The following is an 8,832-nucleotide window of genomic DNA, read 5'->3' as shown; positions in this document are numbered from 1 at the left end:
TTATTGGCCATTTGTTTATTTTCTTCTGTAAAATATCTACTCAGTCTTTTATCCATTTAAGAATTTGGGTTCTGGTAGTTTTAATCATTTTTTACAATGTCTTTCTTAAATTTGAAAGTGTAAACTCCACAAGTTACTGCATCCCCACGCCCTGCCACAATTCCTGGTAATAGACTCTCAATAAGTATTTTTTGACTGAATTGACTGATGTATGGATTTATTAGAAGGAGTGGAGTGGCTCTGTAATGTTGGTGGTCTGTTTATTTCTTTTGAAATCAGGAGACTCGCTTGAAAAATCCAAGTTTAAAACAAGAGAGAGTATCATCATCATTAGCAAACATTTTTTTGAATTCCCCCAATTTGAGACACTGTGTTAGGTGTTTAGGCATGAGACTTCATTCCTGCCTTTAGGAAGCTTACGATCTGCTTGGATTTATACGAGACAGAGATCTACTCAAGGGCCATACTCAGGTTCAAATGAAGGAGCGATATAGGTTATTGCTCCTAACTCATGGATATGAGAAATCCAGAGGAAGGAAAGATAACAACTTGCTTGGGGAATTGGGCAATAACACCTTCATGGAGGAAGTGACATAGGAGATGAGTCTGGAGGATGGAAGGGTAGGGAAAGGCACCACAGGTTGGAAGAGGGAATGGGATGGCATGAGGAAAAGCAGAGAGGTGAAAAGGCTCAGGAAATAGCCTGGAGCCCAGCTTGAAATAAGACTGGAGGGTGGGGTGGGGCATTTGGTAAGAACCTTCAATGTACCTGTCTCCCTTAGTGCCTGGGGAGAGTTGCCCTAAATGGAAAAAAGGCTTTTTGGAGGAAAACCCATGACACAAATTATTTCTCGCTTTTTCTAGTCAACAGTAAGTGGTAAGACCCTATTCAGGATATAACTAGACAGATTAGGTGCCATGCTCTGAACTCCCATAGCACCCAATACATCTCCATTTCAACATTCACACTTGTGATCTACTTGGTTTGCTAGGCTGTATGTAAGTAAGCTGGAGGAGGGTGGGGAACATGTTGGCTTTACTCACTGCTGTGTTTTCAGGGCCTGTTTATTTAACAAATGAATAAAAAATGAAATGTTTCTCTGAGATTTAGCATCTTTGCAATGAAATAGTGTTTGTGAATTTCCACAGCTGTTATGATAATAGTAAACTACACAATTGACTAGAATGTTTAATTGAGAGTTTAATTTTTTTTAAAGTTCTGGATTGCATTTCGGTACTGTCTTTTTTGGCAGGAATCTTTCATTTCTGTAATAATAAAAGCTATCATTGACAAAGGCACTTAGTCTATGTTAGATATTGTATTATAATTGTCTGTAGGTGTATAATAAGAAAGCTGATATCAAGAGAAACTGAATTATTTGCCCAGGATTCATAGTAAGTGGCAGAGTTGGGATTTGAACTCAGTTTTGTCTGAGTATAACATTAGTATTTTTAACCACTCCATTCTACTGGGACATGAGGTTACTGGTACACTATTGCTTCTTTAAACAGAGTTCTTCAACTTGAGCCCATTATTCCCACAGAGACTTATGGGTAGTGCTCTTAATTTGACCAAAAGTACAAATCTGAGCACCCAGGTCCCACCTTTGACCCAGACTAAGGTCTGCTGGCCAGACACATGAGGTACAGTGGCTGGGGCTTTGGAGGGGAAATTTGAACTTCAATATTGTAGCTACTTTTATTAGCTTGTTCTAGTGCAGTGGTCGGCAAACTCATTAGTCAACAGAGCCAAATATCAACAGTACAATGATTGAAATTTCTTTTGAGAGCTGAAAACCGACTTCTGTGCATGGGCCACGCAGTTTCAATCGCACTGTACGTGCGCGCCCGCATGTGGTATTTTGTGGAAGAGCCACACTCGAGGGGCCAAAGAGCCGCATGTGGCTCGCGAGCCGCAGTTTGCCGACCACTGTTCTAGTGCAAATTTGAAGATAGCTTATTAATGTCATGTGAAATGGATTCACCAAGGACTTTGCCTTTCTCTGATTTCTGAGATTTGAGATGGGAGATATTCTAAGTTTGGTAATCTCTGCTGGGGTGCTGGCATAGATTGGCTACAGTGGATATCCTACCTAACCTTGCACGTCCTTATTTGTAAATTTCAAATCACCTTAAAAATTCTGTGCAAAATTTCTGCTATTAAAAAAAAAAAAAAAAAAGGAAGCCCTGGCTGGTGTGGCTCAGTTGGTTTGGTATTATCCTGTGCACTGAGGGGTTGCTGGTTCCATTCCCAGTCAGGGCACATGCCCTGTTTGTGGGTTGGATCCTTGGTAGGGGGTGTGCAGGAGGCAACCAATGGATGTTATGCTCTCACATCGATATTTCTCTTTTCTCCCTTCCGCTCTCTCAAAAAATCAAGCCTCTTCTTTAAAAAAATAAAAGAAGAAGAAGAAAGAATTAAATGGGAATATATGGCTTTTTCTTTATGCATTAATTGTAGGCAAATCTGATTTTGGAAATAGTGTTGGGTACACCCCTGAAGCCAACCTTTAGGCTAAAGTCCCTTAAACACTCAAGTTGCTTCCTATGTATTTTCAGTTGGCTTGAGAGATATTTTTCCATTTTTCTCTAGGTATTTTGCAGACAACTTGTGTGTGTGCCCCCATACACATATGTGTTCCAGCATGGTTCTTTAAAGCAAATAGTTTTGGTAGTGTGAAAAACATATTCAAAATAATCCATTTCTTTTGTTGCATATCCTATATGCCTTTGAGCACAATTCCTGAAATTCATTTAGTGGGCATTCACTTAGAATTTTCTGAAGAACAATTTCTCTGTAAATTATTAACTTTTTATTGCCACATTTCCCAGATTCAATTAGATTAACATTTAGTGTCATTTCTCAAACAGAGATAATCATCCTGATTATGCTTTGAAGAAAGAACTTGCATGCTATATACCTCTTAGGCTTTAATTTATCTCATTTATTAGGCAGCTATGTGTATATGTGCTGGGGCAGAGAGAAGCTGAAAAGGATGACACTTGATGGGAATTGATAAGTTGAGAATCATTCAATATTGAGTTTATGGCATTTGCTTTCCTCTGCCGTGGGCATAGCAGAGAGCTGATGAAATATATGCAGGCTAAAAAGGACGGATTCCCTACGTGGCTTCTGAATACAACATTTATTTCTAGCCAGTAAAGTTTAGCAAACCATGTCCGGTGCTGTTGACAAGTAGCACAAACCGAATGACAACAGTACGCTTTTGATGTGCTGGCTAAGGTAGGCTTTGGCACTTACTGCTTTACTGTCTCTCCGTGGTATGTGGTGAAGTCCAAAGGAGCGGAGATGCCCACACGAAACCCCCTTGTATGGTAGCAGCTACTTCAAACATAGTTGCATGAATAGGAGCTCATTTGACCCTTGACCAGAACCAGGCTCTAAATTGGCAGACAGAGAATCGGAGTAATTTGTATCATTTCAATTAGTTACTCGCTGCATAACGGGGAGGTCACGACTTTCTGCCAGGATTACTGCCCATGGCAACCCAGCTTGAATGTACCATCAGTTTCCAAATACTTTCACTTAATAAATGTAAGTTCATAAACAAGGCTCAATTGTTGGGGGTGCACAACAAAGTGAATTATCCACTCTACGACTGAACGAGCGGAAGATGACATAACTTTGTCGGCAAGATCCTTTCAAATTCTTTTTTTTTTCCTTTAAGAGAGAAGTTGATAAATGGGGTTAATAGCATTGGCTGAATGAGCAGTATTGATCCTCGGCTATGTAAAACAGCCAGGAGAGACGGGAGTTTGTGTAAGAGCACTGTTGTTGCAGTTCTGAAAGCCGGCAGTTTTCTCTCACTGTTTGCTCTGTACAACCCAAATTCAAAAATCCTAAAATCAATGTTGCCATTGTTGGGTCCAAAAAGCACACCCTTCCACAGACAATGCAAAGAATTCCAAAATATAGATAGCTCCTTGATACATACAGATCTGATTGTAAGAAACATTGGGTTGTTTTCTTTCCCGAATAGAAAGGGCAGCTTGTTCCAGGGTGCAGACAATGGTGTGTCTAGATGCCTGTGAAACTTCATGAACCCAGTGCAATAATTCAAGCCTTTGATTTGAAAAATGTTTTGTATGTCTTCCTCCACATCTGCAAATACCTCCCCTTTCCCTTGATGCCAGCCAAGAGTTGTTATCAAGTCAATGTTTTCCACTTGAGGAAGAGAAAAAAAGTTCAGCACGTACATAAGTTTTGCTATTTGGCTTTTGTTTTTTGAATTAAAATAAAGGTTTCCTTCTTTCATGTCACAATCTATTAGCCACCGGGAAACCTGGTATCACAGTTCTCTCCCATTCACCCCTGCATTTGTAGCAGATTTGACGGTGTGTGGAAACCAACACGGGCGCTGCTCTGTGACTGTGTCACCTGCAATCAGCTTGCTCTGTGGCTCAGATTAATCATGACAGTAGGCAATATTTCCAACATTATTAGAAGAGAAACCTAATATTTTGGGACATCAGGGATCTCTGAGCTGTTGTCCATCAAACTGAGAACCTTCATTTCCTACTCCTTGGATGGGTAACCTTAAGTTTTAACCACTTAATGGACAAACCATTTAATGGGCAAAAAGAAATTAAAATGAAAATTAAAATAAAAGAAGGAAATGTGGCTGTTCTGGAATTTAAAGACATATCATGGGGTCATCTCCAAAGGGTTTGGTAGTTCTGCTATCCAGCAGCGGACTGCCATTCTGTCTTGAAATGTAACCATCCTGTTTTCCTGAATTTTCATCTGTAAGGATGCTTTGTTATTAAATCTGTGGACGATTGTAAAACAGAGATCTCTACCCTCCTGTTGAACTTGTATCTAATTGGGTTTCTATCATGTAAACAAAATGAAGATTTGCTGAAAATATCACATGAACCCTTTAAAAGAAGATTCAGGTTGCATTTGAAGGATACTTATTAAAAAGCTATGTTATATAACTATAGAGTAAGAGCATGTATGCCTTTAATGTACGTTTATATTTGACAGTACTATTTAGAAAGTGGATGGTTTTCAGGTCTGTATATACTGGCTGTAATGTACTTTTAACCTTTTGTCTGATGAATTTAGTTTACACGGAGAGGACTGAAAACTGGACACTGATCTTCTAAATCTGATTTTTCTTCTTTGTCCTTGAAAAGGAGACCATCGGACGATAATACAGATGCCGTGGAGACGACACCATGCTCCACGGTTTCCTCAGTGGTCCCAAACCATTTTGGATCGAACTTTTATTGACCAGTGTATTTCAGAGACTCGGGATTTTAAAAGCCCTTTAGACATTCGTACCAAGGCAGTGCTCTATGCTTGGGGATGCTGGTTCCTACCAGATAATATGCTGTTTCACTTGTTCAACTCATAGAGACACGAAACCAGAGCTGCCAGGGGCTGTTGCCTGACTTTTGGGTTCCGATTTTACACCTTTCCCTCCTCGTCCCCAGAAATGAGTAAGGTCTTAATAAATATGTGCGGAATAAATTATTCCCCAAACTAATGTACAGTCAGTCTTGTCAGAAGGAGACCAAAGTCTTGATATATTTCCTTGCATTTAGCAGGTTTTGGTGTGTGAGCAGCTTAACATTTTCCAACTGAATACCTAACTAAATCACATAATAAATACGATACAATTAGCTGATCGCTCTCTACCTTCTCTTTTAACCACAAGAAAAAGAATCTGATAAAGTTCAGGACTTTTTTCCAGGACCTTTCTTCCCTTTTTAGGCTGCTCCCAGGTCTATCCATCATCATTTTAGCTTTGAAAGTTGGTTCATTTGTCTTGTTCCCTTAGCTCTGTCACCTCAAGCTTCGAAGGTTGAGTCCCAATTTCTTGCATGTGGTCTTTCATTGGCCCACTCCCCGCTGGTACCCACTCCATCATTCTTGTAGCTATTTGATCTAGCTGGTTTTCTGTGTCAGACTCTGCCCAGCCACCTGATGGTTTTTGGTTCCAGGCTTGTCACAGATTCCCCATTCTCTTTCTGGCTTGTCATTCCGTCACTATGCTAAGCTTCATCCCTTTCTTTATTCTTTTAATTAAGAAACAGCTTATTGCATTTTTTTCTGATTACAAACTCACACTTTGTTTTAGAAATTTTGAAACATGTACAAAAGCACAGTGAGAAACCAAAACATCTTTATAATCCCACCATCTAGAAAGCACCACTGTTATAATTTTGAAATATGAGTTTCCAGGTGTGTTTTCTTTCTTTTTTTCTTTATTTGAATTCTTTCCTTATTCTTTCCTTCTTATGTATTTTGCGATAATTTTGGATAACTTAGAAAATTATTGGCTCCTTGGGCATTTTTTTCCTTTTCATTACATTGAGCATTTTTCTTCAAAGATTATCCCCAAATGCTATAAAATTCCGTTTTCTTCTATTGCCTCTGTAATTTTCCTTCTCATTTCCTTCCCACAGTTTCAGGCTTGCATAAAATAACTCATGGTTTAATATAATGCATGTTCTCCGTACCCTTTGCGGTTTGGCCTGCTTGGATGTACTCTGTTATGAAGTTTTAATCTTGTAATAAGATTGTAATCTTCTTTGCTTTTCCACACATGACTGGCACTTTTTCTTTTTTGACAGGGAAAAATATAGGGTATTTCAAGCCCTTATGCCTTACAAACTCTATTACTGGTGGTTTAGCTGCAAAGGAACATGGGGTATAATATCCAGATTACCCTCTGGACTTCTCAATTAGTAAAGAGACCTGTGTATGTCATCAAGATGTCAGGCATCATTCTACAAGGGAAAGGCAGGTTTTAGTCCTTCTAAAACTCTGTAGGCCTTCTTGATCGTTCATTCATTCACTTACCCAGCAAAAGTTTATGGAGCATCTTTTTTGTCCAGTGGAAATATAATATAAGCCACCAATGTGAACCACATATGTGATTTGAATTTCTTTCTGGTAGACACATTAAAAAAGAAACTAGTAAAATTAATTTCAGTAAAATTATTTAAATCAATATATAAAAAATATTATATACCAGAGGCTGGTGCACGACATCTGTGCACTTGTGGGTGGGGATCCCTCAGCCCGGCCTGTGCCCTTTCACAGTCTGGGACCCCTCGGGGGATGTCCTCCTGCCAGCCATAAGCCCGGCTTCTGGCTGAGTGGCGTTCCCCCTGTGGGAGCGTACTGACCACCAGAGGGCAGCTCCTGTGTTGAGCATCTGCCCCCTGGTGGTCAGTGTGCATCATAGCAACCCGGTCATTTAGCCATTTGGTCAATTTGCATATTAGGGTTTTATTATATAAGATAAGATTTTCCCCTGTCTTCAAAATCTTGTGTCTATTTTTTATTTACAACACATCTCAGTTTGGATTAGCCCCATTTCAAGTGCTCAATAACCACATACGGCTCAGGCTACCATATTGGACAGCACCATTCCAGACACATTTGCTGGAGACTCTTTGAAGATCAAGGAAGATGTAGTCCTTAGTCACACGTAGCTTGTACTCTAACAGGGAAACCAGCCATTACACAAGTGATTGTTAATACAATACATACAATAAAAATAAGCAAAGAAACAAAAATGCCTGGCTAGGGAGTGTGCAAAGCGAGTCAATTTTTCTTTATTGTTTTCCCCACCTGCTTTGCATTTAACTAATTATGTCATATTGGGCAGGTCATTTAGCCTCTGCCTTCTAGACTCAGATTTGAACAATCACCTATAGCTCCTTGGGTCCAAAGAACCTACATTAAAAAACAAAACAAAGAAACTACACATAGCCCCATTTATCCACTCTGCCTTACGGCCTATTTAAATTTTTTTATTTGATATTTATTTTCTTTTTTTCCATCACCATTTATCTCCTCTATGTCCTCTTCTACCTCCACCCCGCAACTCCCACCCCACCCTGGCAGTCACCACACCGTTGTCCAGGTTCATGAGTTCTCTCTCTCTATTTTTTTCTTTTTTTGCTCAATTCCTTCTCATTTCATAACTATTTAGCTAAGGCTTGCTTCTTAAGTCCCAGGAACTGTGAAAGGAATTGTTATGCAAAAATAAAGAAGACCCAGTCCCTGCCTTCAAGGAGATAGAGCCTTTTTGATGAGTTGCTTAGATAACAGCTCACACTTACTGAGTGCCTCCTTGTGCCAGGCACTGTGTTAAGCACTCTATTATGCATTTATCTTTAAAAATTTTCAGTATAACATTGTATTTTTGGGTATTATTTCATTCTCATTTTATAGGTGAGGAAATTGAAGCTTAAAGAAATGGAATTGCTCAAAATTCCATAGCTAATAAAAGTTGGAGTTGGGATTCAAACCCAGGTCAGAGACTAGGCTCTAAACCATTGTGCTAAAAGACCTCCAGAATCTTTAGAGACCCTGGGGTGACCTATTGCACAGTATGCAAAATTAGATAAAGTGTCATCCTTAAAATGAATAACTAGTTAGATATTAATATTTTAAAAATAATAAAGGGAAGTATGATCTATCTTTTTACTAAATTTTTCCAAAGAACTATTTCTTTATGGCTATTTCAGCATGTGTATATATACATATATATTTCACATTTGTATTTGTACATATGAAATCTAAAAGATATATAGATGGCAGTTCTGAGAATCTGAATCACATATCTGCTTTAAACCTGGTGGGTGATTGACCACTTCTCATGGATCAGTTTCATTTTTCTCAAAGGCACATTTACCCTTGAAACTTCAACTATTACCGTGAAGATTCCACTAATTCAGTTATTTTGCTGATATCTTCCTGTCCTGAGGGTGTTTATCTTCCTTTCATTCCCTCACTAATAGCACTCCTTCTCCCCCCATGCCACGCTTTGTGTGTAGGGCTCCCTTAGG

This window comes from Plecotus auritus, assembly GCF_963455305.1.
Source record: "Plecotus auritus genome assembly, chromosome: 2".
Taxonomy (NCBI): domain Eukaryota; kingdom Metazoa; phylum Chordata; class Mammalia; order Chiroptera; family Vespertilionidae; genus Plecotus; species Plecotus auritus.
Note: the sequence above shows the minus strand (reverse complement) of the source record.